The sequence below is a fragment of the Monodon monoceros genome, unplaced genomic scaffold (genome assembly GCF_005190385.1).
Source record: "Monodon monoceros isolate NGI ecotype Baffin Bay Population unplaced genomic scaffold, NGI_Narwhal_1 Super_Scaffold_1, whole genome shotgun sequence".
NCBI lineage: Eukaryota > Metazoa > Chordata > Mammalia > Artiodactyla > Monodontidae > Monodon > Monodon monoceros.
In genome coordinates this window covers 37,045,339-37,059,081 of record NW_021703765.1, presented here as the reverse complement: position 1 = coordinate 37,059,081, position 13,743 = coordinate 37,045,339, and the positions used below count along the sequence as shown (strand labels likewise).

Here is a 13,743-nt window from a genome sequence, read left to right as displayed (position 1 = left end):
TTTTAAAATTTCAATTTCCAATTTTTCCTTGGTACTACATAGACATACAACTGAATTTTGTGTATTGATTTAGTATTCTGCAACCCAGTTAAAGTCATTTATTTGTTCTACTAGCTTTTCTGTGAATCCCGTAGCATTTTCCACCTAGATGATCATGTTGTTTGTGAATAATGACAATTTAACTTTTTCCTTTCCAATCTAAATTACTTATTAATTTTTTTCTTATTGCACTGACTATAAGGTTGAATAATGATTTTTGTTTGTTTTTTTGTTTTCGGCCATGCCGTGTGCCTTGTGGGATCTTAGTTTCCCAACCAGGGATTGAACCCATGCCCTTGGCAGTGAAAGTGCAGAGTCCTATACACTGGACCGCCAGGGAATTCCCTCGAATAATGTTGAATGGAAGATATAAGAGTGGACATTCTTATCTTGCTCCCCATCTCAAGAGAAAAGTCTTTCACTATTAAGTATGATGTTATCTATAGGTTTTTTATAGATATCCTTTATCAGGTTGAGGAAGTTCCCTTCTGTTCCTTGTTTGCTGAGAGTTTATAGCAGAAAAGCACATTAGATTTTGTTAAATGATTTTTCTCCATCTGTGGTGATCATCTCTTTTGTTGTTGATATGGTGGGTTACATTGATCCATTTTTTAAATTGTTAAACAAACTGGGATAAACTCTACTTGGTTATGATGTATTTTTACAAGTAAATCGTTGGATTTGATTTGCTAAAATTTTAAAATTATTATTCATGAGAGCTAGGTTCATGAGAGATATTGGTCTGTTGTTTTCTTTTCCTCTGATGTCTTTGTTTGGTTTTGTTACCATGATAATGCTGGTTTCATTGGGTAAATTGAGAAAATTTGCTCCTCTTCAGTTTTCTGAAAGAGTTTGTGTAGAATTGGCATTTTTCATCCTTAAATGTTTGATAGAATTCACCAATATATCCATCTGGGCCTGGAGATCCCTTTCTGGAAAAAATTTAACAAGTTCTAGTTCTGTAATAGACGTTGGACCATTCAAGTTATCTATTTGTTCTTGAGTGAGGTTTTGTTAGTTTATGTTTTTAAGGGGATTTGTCCATTTTCATTTAAGTTGTCAATTTTTTTTGGCCTAAAGTTGTCCATAATAGATTATTATCATCATTTTAATATCTGCAGAGTCAGTAGTGTTGTCGTCTGTTTCCTTTCTGGTATTGTAATTTGTGTCCTCTCTTTCTCTCACTTTCTGATTAGCCTGGTATATCAATTTTATTGACCTTTTCAAAAAATCAGATTGGTTCCTTTATTGTTTTCCTTTTTCATTTCATTGATCTCTCCTCTGATCTTTATTATACCTGTCTCCTGCCTACTGTGGGCTTAACTAGCTCTTCTTTTTCTAGTTGCTAAAGGTGGAAGCTGAGGTCCTTGATTCAAGACCTTTCTTCTTTATAATACAGACTTTTAGTGCTGTAAATTTCCCTCCAAGTACTGCATTCCATACATTTTGATATGTTGAGTTTTCATTTCATGCATTTTAGAATACTTTCTAATTTCCCTTTTGACTTCTCCTTTAGCCCTTGAGTTACTTTAAAGTATGTTATTTATTATATAAATATTTGGGAATTTTCCAGAGATCTTTCTGTTATTGGTTAATTCTGGTGTGGTCAAAGAACATGCTTTGTATGACGTGAGTCCCTTTAAATTTATTGAGACTATTTGTATAGGCTAGAATCCAGTTGTCCTTGGGACTGAGTAGAACGTGTATTCTACTGTTGTTTGGGTAGAATATTCTATAAATGTCAATTAAGTCAAGTTGATGGATAGTTTTGTTTCAGTCATCTATGTTCTTACTGATTTTCTGTGTACTTATTCTATAGAACACTGTGAGAGTAGTGTTGGAGTTTCCAACTGTAATGATGGATTTTTCTGTCTTTTCTTTCACTTCTGTCAATTTTTGCTCCAGATACTTTGAAGCTTTGTGTTATGTGCATAAACATTTAGGATTGTTATTTCCACTTGATAAATTGACCCCTTTGTTGTTTTGAAATGACATTCTTCATCCCTGGCAATATTCATTTATCTATCACAGACCTATCTTGTCTGATATATAGTCACTCCAGCTTTCTTTGGACTAGCATTAACATGGTTTATCTTCTTTTTCCCATCCTTTCACTTTTAGCTTATTTTTGTCTTTATAGGAAAAGTTTGATTTTTGTAGGAAGCATTTTGGTCTTTTTTCTCTGTGTTTAATTTTGGATAGTTTCTATTGCCATGTCAGTTTCACCAATCTTTCCTTCTTCCTTGTTTAATCTGCCATTAATCACATCTGATGTAATTTTCATCTTGGAAATTGTGGTTCTCATCTAGAAGTTCAATTTACTCTTTAATAGTTTCATGTCCATACTTAACTTTTTGATTACATGGAATACTGTTATAATACTCATTTTAATGTCCTTGTCTGATAATTCTACTATGTGTGTTAGTTCTGTTTCAGTTTTGAATTATTTTCTCCAAACTCAGAACATATTTTCCTGCTTCTTTGCATGCCTAGTAATTTTTCAAATTGAATTCCAGGCTGAATTTTACCTGATTGCATGCTGATATTTTTGTATTCCTATAAAATTTGTGATGTTTGTTCTGGGACACAGTTAAGTTATTTGGAAACAGTTTGATACTTCGGGTTTTGCTTTTAAGATTAGTTAGGTGGTATCAGAGAAGCATTTAGTGTAGAGCTAATTATTCACCATGACTAAGACAAGATCTTTCTGAGCGTTACGTCCCATGAATTATGAAATTCTAGTCTGGCCAGTGGGAGTAGCCCAGTATGAGCACTGGGTATTTTTCCCCCTAACCATTTGGGTGGTTCTTTCCCTGGCCTTAGGTGCTTGCATGCACTGAGTACTCTGCTGAATACTCAAAGGGACCCTCTGTAGATTTCCAGGTACTTTTCTCTGGGCCACGCACTCGTGTTCGGCCCTGTGAACTCTACCTACCTTGCTCTCCCAGGTCTCCCAACTCAGGGCATCTGACGACTCCCTAGCTCTGCCTAGGATCCTTTTCCCTGTGTCATGGCCTGGGATTTAGCAGTAAGGCAGGGTTTTGTATGTCTTAAGCAGAAGGGGAAATGTGATGCATTTTCCTTAAACTTGGCCAAAAGCAGAAGTTTTGCAGCTATTAATATTAAAATGTATTGATAATGTATAATGATTCACAAAAAAATGATCAGAGGTTTTGACCTAAAATCCTATCTCTGTGCACATAACTTAAGTAGCTCTAAAAAGGAAGAAGATATTATGCACACAAAAATAGTCTGTACAGCATTATCTGTAATGGGAAGTTAGAAGAAATCTAAGAATAGGAGAGTGGTTAAAATTACAGCATATCTATGCACTGAAATATTAGGGGTTATTTTAAATGATAGTTTCAAAGATTTTCAATGTTAAAAATGCTTAATATTAACTTTATTAATGATATGGTAATTAATATAGCACATTAATATCATCATTACAACCTCATAAAACATTCATATGGATAAAGCCTCAAAGAGAATACACCAAATGACAGCATTTTAGGGAGATTGAATTGAGTATTTTTCTTCTACTTTAAAGAATCTATTCATCATTGTATTAGAATCTGTCAATTTGGAATTAATTTGAGAATTATTCTTTTAAATTTATTACAAAATATTTAAAGTAGAACAAGAGGTATAAAGAAAAATAAGATACCTGTGGACACACTATAAACCTTAAGAAATCAAAATTAACAGTGTTGTTGAAGCTGCCTTGCATAGCACCTGGCAGTTACGTCTTTCTTCTCCCTCCAGAGGTGACCACTGTCCCAACTACTGCCCCTGTTAAATCTCTAATCCTTTTACAGTCCTGTGTGTATGTTTGCAAACTTTTTATAAATGTATTACATGTGCTCTGTGCTTTAACAAGACTAAGACATCCTTGTGTATTTATTTGCATCATAGCGTGGCATATTTGTGTATGGATACTCACAGTTTCATGAGCCATCTCCTGATGATGGACATTTAAGTTGCTCCAGTTATTCAATGCAACAAACACTGACGTTATAAAAATTCTTGCATGCATGTCCTTGTGCACGTATATGAGAATTTCTCTAGGCTAGAACATGTTGGTGTGACAGAAGTCATAGGCTTGTGTGGTTGATAATTACGTTTGATGGAGCTAGGTTTCATAACCTTTTTCGTTTTACCTGTTCTCCAGAAGAAGGGTTGCTTTATATCTCCCGGTATATATTAAAAACATGTTAATTTGATTCTAAGAGAAAAGCGCCATAAATTGCATTATTAATCAGATTTACTGGAATTTAAATGACCATCTGGAACCTTCCTGGTTAGTCCATATTGCTATGCCTTAGTTATCTAGAATCAGGGGAGTCCCTTAAGAATTTCAGTATTGATTTTGGCACCACTGATAAATGATTCCTTATGCATAAACCACTCTGTAAGAGACTCCTGGGATTGTCCTGTTAGCCCGCCTTTGGCAGAAGTCACCTCAGTGGCATCCCTGTGAGCTTCAGCGCCTCCAGTCTGTGCCCACGTTCTCATCCAGACCCCTGTGCTGAGCTCAGCCTTCAACCCTGGCTCCTCTGGCAACCTGTCCTGTGCCATCAATGTTTTCACGGGACAGGAAGCATCACCTGTCTCCAGCCCCCTCCCTCATCTTCACCTGTTGTAAAGTACTGTCTTCTCTCTGCTGACCTTCTCTTTGGACCACAGCCAGCCATCACTTCCTAATGTTCCTTGATGGTTTCAGGGAGGTGGATTCTTCTGGGGCTGGTTCAGCTTTTCAGGGCAGGATGTAGAACAGCCAGATTTCAAAGCCCTCCGCCTCTGATCACCTCAGCAATACAAGACCACCTACCAGCTGATGACCCAGTGGTATTGTTTCTCCTCCCAGAGCCTGTCCCTCTCCTCTGAGTCTCTTGACTCAGCAGAGAGAGCAAGGAGGGAAACATGAGCAGCAGCATCTTCTGTGGCATCAATCCCCACCCCCCCCACCCCTCAAGGAAGCTTTTAAAGTAAGACTAGCTGACTATTCTTTCCTCATTGCTAATAGATTGCAACTTGCATGCAATTATTATTTACTAATTACATACCATCCAGCTGCAGTCCCTACCAACACCCCCACCTCCTCTGTACCTCTTTACCACTTTGCTTGGACAGAACACACTCATGTTTTAAACCGAGCCGCACAGTGATTTTTCCTCCCTGTGTAAGGTTGGTGCTCCCCGAAGACGTGTGTGCTTTGGTCTTCATCACTGTCTTATTCCGAGCTCCTGTGTCCAACTTGCTTCCTCTATAGGCCTCTTTCTTCCTAGCAGTCCCTGACCTCCACCCCACACCCCAAAACGTCAAGGACAGCTCTGTATGGGGGTGACTGAGGGCCACAGAAATGGTCAGGTGTCACTTCTTTATACAGGAGGAGCATATGCAGCGTTTGTCTGGCCTGAAGCTTATATGACTTGGGGTATAAAAGTGAATATTTTAGAATGAGAAGATGAATCACAACAAATTACAGATTATTAAAGGCCGACAGATACCATAGACATCTCAAAACCCCCCCCCCAAAATCTTAATATTTTTATTACTCATTACACTAACATGCCTCTATGATACAGTTTTTCCTGCATTTTTTGACGGAATGCTTTCTGTTCTCTTAATACTGCAGTGATTTTGTTGCATTTTCTATAGAAAAAGCAGGAAGATAACTCAGTCTTTGTTCTGGTATGACTGATTGAAATTTGTTTTATATTATTGATAGTTTAGAGTGGGGATCAGGAAACTTTTTCTGTAAAGGATCAGCTAATAAATGTTTTAGGGCTTGGGAGCCACATGGTCTCTGTAGCAATTAATCAACTCTGTCTTTATGTGCAAAAGCAGCCCTGCGCAATATGTAAATGAATGGGTATGGCTGTATCTCAACAAAACTTTATAAAAACAGGCAGTGGACCAGATTTGGCCAATGGGCTGTAATTTGTTGGACCATAGTTTGCCAACCCTTGCTTTAGACTGTTTCTTTCATCTTCACAGGTCATTTATGGTAATCTCTTGGAAATGTCTAGGATTTTTGCAAATGGGGGGGGAACTTCTATTAGTTTTCTTTCATATAGGAGCTGTAGGAATTGGAAGTATATACCACAGACAAGCTTCCAGCTCTTTCCATCTGAAGTGCTGGTTTTCCTCCAATCACATACTTGAGGTACCTCACGCTTAGGTCACATTCATATTGCAGTCTGAGCCCTTGGCCTGCCCCTCAGGTCACACAATCCGCTGAGTTACCACAATTGGTGGCAGGAGTATTGGGGGGGATTATTCCTTCATCAGGACAACTAATAAAAGCTAAATGTACACCGAAGAAATGGTAAACCATGTAAATACATCCCGCCAACCCCCTGCTTCACTTCCCTGAGCTAGAACCTCCAAATGCTCGTGATAATTCTACCATCTGCCATGTGAGAAAGTGTGATAGAGGGAACCAGCACGGATAGCGACCATGGTCTTAAGTGATTGTGTACCTTCCTTTTGCAAGTTACATGAAAATATAGGGCCATCAGAACACATTGCTAGGGCCCATCCCAAGGTCTGGGAAGGGGCTTGAGGGAGTGAGGGCTCTGGTGCTAATAACTTATGTCCCATAGCATGAATTCTATTAACTTCCTAGGGGATGGATGCTTGAACCTTACTTTTTTTGTGTGGAAAGGAAGCATGTATCCACTGAAAAAGAAAGTTGCAGCAAGCTGGGGCGAGGCATACTTTGCAAAGGCCTGTTCCTTCTGGAGCTCCTGAACTCATACCTCACATGCAGCAGACTTCTTCACCTGCTTGTGAGTCTGAGCTTGTGGGAAGTGACACGTTTCAGTGTGTCCTTGGGCACCTGGAGTGAGTGTGTCTCATCTTGGCTAGATGAACTGGTGTGACGAGGGATAAACATTGCTGAAGTTCTTCACTGACTTAGAAACCCAGCCTGCTACTGCTTCGGTCTGCCCCTGCGACTTCGGGCTGGACTTTGCATGTCGCCTGCTAGAGCCTGTTCTCTTGTGAGCTGACCTTGAAGCCAGAGCTCGCCCCAAGAGGTAGTTGCAGGGCCCTAGCGGGAGTGGTGAGGGTGTTGTACACAGAATCTGCTCATGGGAATCATGGCAGGTAGCTGTATACTTTCTAATCGTCCTGTTATTTCACTTGGGAAGGCATTACCAGTAGTCACTCGAGCTTGTAAGAGCCAAATGTGTACTGTCATCTCTCACTTGATTCTCACTGCGTCCCCCTAAGAAACATCACGATCTCTTTTTTTCGGAGGAGGAATTTGAAGCACCAGAGGTCAAACCGCTTGCACAAAGTTGCTCATTTGGTAAGAGGCAGTGCCACCTGGTCTCAGACCCAGGTTTCTTGGCTTCAGGGCCCAGGCTTGTGACCACTTCCCTGGACTACCCCCGATTCTCTTTTTCCAAGGCTTATGTGGGGCAAGGGGTCCAAGCATTCTCCATTCCTGACAGCTGTGGGGCTCCGTCCATCTGGACGAGGTGGGTCCACCCAAATGGGCCTAGCAGGGTGCCTGGTGTTTGGAGATGCTCGTGGTTGGCTGCTGGCATGAATGAATGCATATGGCAGTCCTGGGAAAAGCCAAGAGAGTTTGGGCCAAGTGGAGGGCAGTACCCCTCACAGATCACGGTACAGTATTCTGCTAAGACTAGACGGAGGCCTGCAATTAAAACTTGTCACGGTTCTTTTTTTCTTTTCTTTTTTTTTTTCAATTGTAAAGAGCAGTTGGTTTGCTTCTTTTTGGTTTAAGGAAAATCTTTAATCATAGGATATAAGCAGTGTTTGTCAATTTTTAAAAATGATTGCCACCCTCCCCGAGCCTTTTTATACATCTTTTCCTTAACTACCGTCATTCCACCCCAATGAAACTTTAATGCCATGTACCATGTCCCTGTAGAGGACCATAAACCATTGGAATATATATCTAAGGTATTTTCGCCCCCAAGAACCAATTTTCTTGGTTCTTGCCCCTTTTGAGAATGCATGGTCTAAAGTGTTTATTCAGTTTCAGTAGCTGGTGACATGTGAAATGCTCATATACTTATAGAAATGAAAACGAAGTACTTGCCGGTGACAGCCCCTAGTGACTATTAGCGTATGGCAAAACAGTCAGCTCTGATGAACATGTGATTACAGCTGCCAGGAAATAGCTATTACATAAATGTGAGTCTAATGTGTGGGCTACAGAGGTGGGATGGGTGATGGTGAAGTTCACGGACACATGGCCTTGTGGCCTCGTCAGCTCTGCAGAGGCTGCACTGGTCTTAGACCTGTTTGTGCTCAGGGAACTGCCCAGCACTGTTAGAGAACACACTTGGCCCCGGAGACATCGTCTTAGTTGCTTTTGGGATTTCTTGCTGTGGACATTAGGCCATTGGTTTTTAGTCAAGTAGTGCGTTGATATGATTTTATTTTTACTTATTTTATTGTAGTAAAATATATACAACGTATAATTTGCCATTTTAACTCTTTAATTGTACAATTCAGTGACATTAATTACCTTCACAAGGTTGTACTGATATTACCACTACTTCCAAAACTTTTTCGTCATCTCAAAGAAAATCTCTGTACCCGTTAAACAGTAACTCCCCACTCTGTCCTCCCCACCCCCTTTTCTTGTCTCTCTGAATTTGCCTATTCTAGATATTTCATGGAAATGCAGCCATCCAATATGTGTCCTTTTGTGACTGACTAATTACACTCAGTATGATTTTTTTTTCAAGGTTCACTCATGTTGTAGCATATATCTGATATGATTTTTAAATGTATCTATATGTTAAATGTATTCACACATATTTCAGTTTTTTGGATGCAGATAATAAGATAGACATGCACAACCAATGGAGAGATTTATTATTTATTTTTCTCTTATTAAAGGAAGCTTATTTTTTTCTCTCCTTTTCTTTGAACATCACCAACTTATAGCCAATAGGTGTGAATGAGTCACAATAGGAAAGTTTCTCATTCTTTGACTACTATGCATATTTTGGTTTTGTTCTAGATCATAAAATACACATAAAATAATATCATAAAGTACATTTGGCAAGCTTGTAATACTTCTAAAGAATTCAGGTTTAAGTAAGTTGTAGGCAAGTGACTACTACACAGGATCCACAGTTTAAAAAAGTCTTTGAAATCCCACTGTGGAGGTTCACAATCAAGTAACAGTCCTCTGAGAAGAAACGAAGGGATTGTCATATATATATATATTTTTTTTAATTTAAAAAAAAATTTTTTTTGCGGTACGCGGTCCTCTCACTGCTGTGGCCTCTCCCGTTGAGGAGCACAGGCTCCGGACGCGCAGGCTCAGCGGCCATGGCTCACGGGCCCAGCCGCTCCGCGGCATGTGGGATCTTCCCGGACCGGGGCACGAGCCCGTGCCCCCTGCATCGGCAGGCGGACTCTCAACCACTGCGCCACCAGGGAAGCCCTGTCATATTTAAAAACATTATTTTCTTGTATTCCATGATGCTCTGATTTTAAAATAATGTTTAAAAGTGAGAATTTAAACCTGTGTCAAACAGGCACCCGTGTAAAGCTTGGCAAACATGGGGAGGCCCGGAAGCCATTTCCAGCAATTTGGAGTTTTGAGGGAAGCAGGCTGGGCTGGTGGGGACCAGCGCCACCTACCTGGTCCGTATCCACATCACTGCCCCAGTGGAGAGCAGGGAAACTGGTCGTCAGGATGTGGGAAATTGGTTTTCGCTCTGTTTGCCTTTGAGTTTGATTAGAAGCAGGTGCTGATAGTAAGCTAGGAGAGAGCCCTACCTAACCAGGCGCAACCCTTAGGTTGTGGTTTGCTTTAGCAATGATCAGTGGTTCCCGTCTCTGGCTGTGCAGGAGAATCACCTGTGGAACTCTGACAAACAGGGAGGCCAGGATCACGCCCACAACCAATTAAATCAGGTGCTGGAGGTGGGGCTGAAGAGGGGTGGGAGTTGTGGTTTAAGGCTTCCCAGGCAATGATTTTTTTCCCTGAGAACCCCGAGTAGGGTCAGTACCTTGGATGCTGGCAGCCAAGGTAATCGCAGGACTCAGGTCCTTTTCAGGGCGCAGCGGGACACCCTGGAAAGAGCCAGCACCCTGCAGGGGGGCCAGCAGCAAATCCTGTCTAGATGCGGATTCACTAGCAGTTGGTAGAATTTTAGGAAGCTAGGAAGTTGAGTAAGGTAGGTTATTTTAGGAAGTTAAAATTCTAAATATGTTGAAATCCTAAATAGAGAGAAACACAGAATTAATATACTGAAAAATACTCTGATTGCTTTAATTAGTGCCCCAAAGTGAATTTTTTTATGAAGTCCCATCTGGGATTCCAGGACTGCAGGTATAAACACCTATTAGAAGAGCGCCGCCTAGTGCCAGACACTTCATATTACATCCTCATGAAGCGCTTTAGAATAATGTTATGGAGATACAGAACTTTGGAGCTGGGGGGCTTTGGAGGTTTTCAGGATAAACCCTATATCTCTCAGATGATGGAATTGAGGTCTAGAGAGATTAATTAGCATAACATCATCAACAAGAACTGGCTGACCATCAGCCGTGTGTGCTAACATGTAATCTCATTTCATGCTGACAACATGGAATCCAAGTTGGATGCATCTTCCATTTTACAGATGTGTAAACTGAGGCCCAGGAAGCTACATATCTTGCACTTTTTTAGAATTAGGAAATGGTGGAGGCAACATGAAAGCCAGCTTCTCCTTGGGTCCAAGTCCTGTGAGTTTTCCTTGATGCTGTGCTGTCCTGAAAGCAGAAATCAGCAGAACCATTGATGTACCTTTTCTCGTGCCCTGGGAGCTCATCTGTCTTCCTGAAGCTAAGTATGCGCCAGCTTTTAAGGTATGGCTCTGTTGTCCTTGTCCGTGAAACTTCCTCTACTTACTCAGGCTCATACCAACCCCACCCTTCTCTGAATTTGGGTATTTTATGAGCTCTATCCCACCCCGCTCGGGCTTAATTGCTCTCTCCAAGCTTCATACCTCTTGCCTCTGTCACAAAGCCTTATACAGGAAAGCCATTCAGGAGGCGATGCCCCATGTGTATGCCTCCTGTGCGTCCCCTCCCTAGGTTAGGGGAGGAGCTGCTTCCCCTAGGGTCACTGTAAAGGGAGCCCTTGTTACTGACTCACGATGCCACCCCAGGTCCCTATGGGAACAGCAGGATTAGATTGAGTCCATGAGGTGAGCGGGACGGCCCAGTCACTGCTGAGCCTGTGGAGTCCGTTTCTGGTTCATTTCCTCTCTGGCTCTGAGGTGCCTTGGGGAGGCCGTGTGCTTCCACTGACATTTCATCGGATGTAAGTCCTGGAGATCATTACAGAACAGATGATTAAAACGACTGTTCGTCTTTCCATGGAGAAATTAGGAGTCTGCCAAATTTTTTAGACGCTCAAAACCTGCTAATCTATTAAACCTTTCTTCATTCCTTTTGTTCCTCCTTATCTAAAAAATGGGAGAAAGTGGAATGAGAGAGATTGAGCATACGTGTAATTGAGGCTACAAAGGCCCAGCAGTAATAAGGCTACTCCTGTAGTGGTGGCTCATGAAGGCTTAGTTTTAAACCTTTAGTGTGGAAATCTGAAATGTAAACTTTGATGCTGGTGGGAAGGTGAAGGAGTGTTGTAGAAACTTATCCGTCCTATGTGTGGCATTAGATGGGAGATGAGGGTGCAGAGAGCTTGGCTACATAATGTCCTGGTGGGAAGGTCCATCAGAAAGAACCACACAAAAGATCCTGTTTTAAGGGCCCTGGGTGGAGGATCCTCCCTCCTCTGAGAGCTACTGTTTAGGCTTGCAAATGTTAAGAGAGGCCCTTAAGCCTGATCTATTTTAAAATTTATCTTAGGGACCTTTTTCAGGGGTAGAGAGAGGTTAGTAATTATTCCAAGAATGGTTTTGAAAATTTGCATTGCAAATACTGCTGAATGTCAGCAGGGGACTCAAAACTTTGACACCTTGTTGGAGCTCTTTGTGCTGATTAAATTCTTGTCTGCAGTCTAGAATTGGCAGCTTTTTCTCCTTAATTTTCATGCAGTAGTCAGTGTTGAAAGACTATTTCTTTGACAGTTGCCCTTGGGTGAAACTGGGCCTGGGCTTGTTATTTAGGGCGGTTAAGTGGAAGAGAATATTAATAAGGCAGACTCCAAGGCCTCCACTTAGTTCCAAAAATGTCAACCTTATCAATCACTTTTCAATATTTACTGCGGGCTTTAGTACATAATGGAAATTGGGAATTGGCAAATCCATTTCAGAGTTAAGAAGAGTAACTTTTAATGGTCTGATTAAAATAAGTTGAAATCCGTTTTTAAGATGAATTAGCTCTTCCCAGGAGATAAGGTTTTAGTGATAGTCATGTTTTTTTCCCTCTTGGGAGATAACTTTGATTCAAGAACTCGCACCCCAGATTGTCAGAGCCCCTGCTGTGTTCTGCTTTAAGAAAGTAGTGTCTTTATTCCCGTCTTACCCCTAGGTACTTTATGACCTTTTTTTTTTCTTAGATTCCATATATATGTGTTAGCATACGGTATTTGTTTTTCTCTTTCTCACTTACTTCACTCTGTATGACAGACTCTAGGTCCATCCACCTCACTACAAATAACTCAGTTTCGTAAAATAGATAGCTAGTGGGAAGCAGCCGCATAGCACAGGGAGATCAGCTAGGTGGTTTGTGACCACCTAGAGGGGTGGGATAGGGAGAGTGGGAGGGAGGGTGATGCAAGAGGGAAGAGATATGGGAACATATGTATATGTATAACTGATTCACTTTGTTATAAAGCAGAAACTAACACACCATTGTAAAGCAATTATACTCCAATAAAGATGTTAAAAAAAAAAAAAAGAAAGAAAGTAGTGTCGATGATCTTGTGCTTCCATGGCCTCCAGGGGGTAGTGAATGTATCCAGCAACACAGCAAAATCCATCTTCACTCCCAATGGGCAAGTCGCAGGTCACCGTCCTCCAAAACAAAACAAAAAAGCAAAACCAAAAAAAAACCCCAAACCCAAACCAACCCTAGTGACCACTGGTAATGGTTTGTAGCAAAAAATTGCCCTTGTGGGTAAGGTCATTTTTAAAAAATTTTTCATACATCCAGTCTAGTTTTTCTGTATTTTTGGTTGAAATAAGTAGGCATTATTTGCAGTCACATTTTCAAATGGTAAAAATCTCTGATCTAATGGAATGGCTGTAGAATAGGCTTTCCTTCCTATTGCTTTTGTCAAAAGAAAGCCGAGTCAAGAGTGGGAAAATGCAGTTGAATAAGTCTAGAGATCTAATGCCCAGGCATGATGACTATAGTTAACAGTACTGTATTGAATTAGCGAAATTTGCTAAGAGAGTAGACATCACGCACACAAACTGTGACTCTGTGAGGAGCTGATATGTTAATTAGCTTGACTAAGTAATCATTTCACTGTGTATGTGTGTATCACATCATCATGACGTATACCTTAAATATACACAATTTTTATTTAAAAAATATTTTTAAAAGTTCAGGAAGAGAGAATGATAAAGTAAATGGTACACGATATAAACAATTAATGGATGTGGGTAAAATGTATATGGGTAAACAAGAGTTCCTTGCACTATTTCTGCAACTTTTTTGTAATTTTGAAATTGTATCAAAATGAAAAGTTACCGTAAGATGCATATATATATATATATATATATATATATATATATATATATATATATA

The 13,743-nt window shown here is 40.5% G+C and overlaps 1 protein-coding gene across 4 annotated transcripts in view; it reads left to right on the top strand.

Moving 5' to 3' along the window:
* Positions 1–13,743, top strand: part of FHOD3 (formin homology 2 domain containing 3) — a 497,516-nt gene that overhangs the window by 254,246 nt on the left and 229,527 nt on the right. Inside the window, exon 2 of one of the 4 annotated variants that reach the window (XM_029219986.1) lies at positions 10,712–10,890. The exons of the other annotated variants lie outside the window; for them this stretch is intronic. The gene's annotated coding sequence lies outside the window, so the exon portion shown is untranslated. The remainder of the gene's footprint in view (positions 1–10,711; positions 10,891–13,743) is intronic. 4 annotated transcript variants of the gene reach the window in all.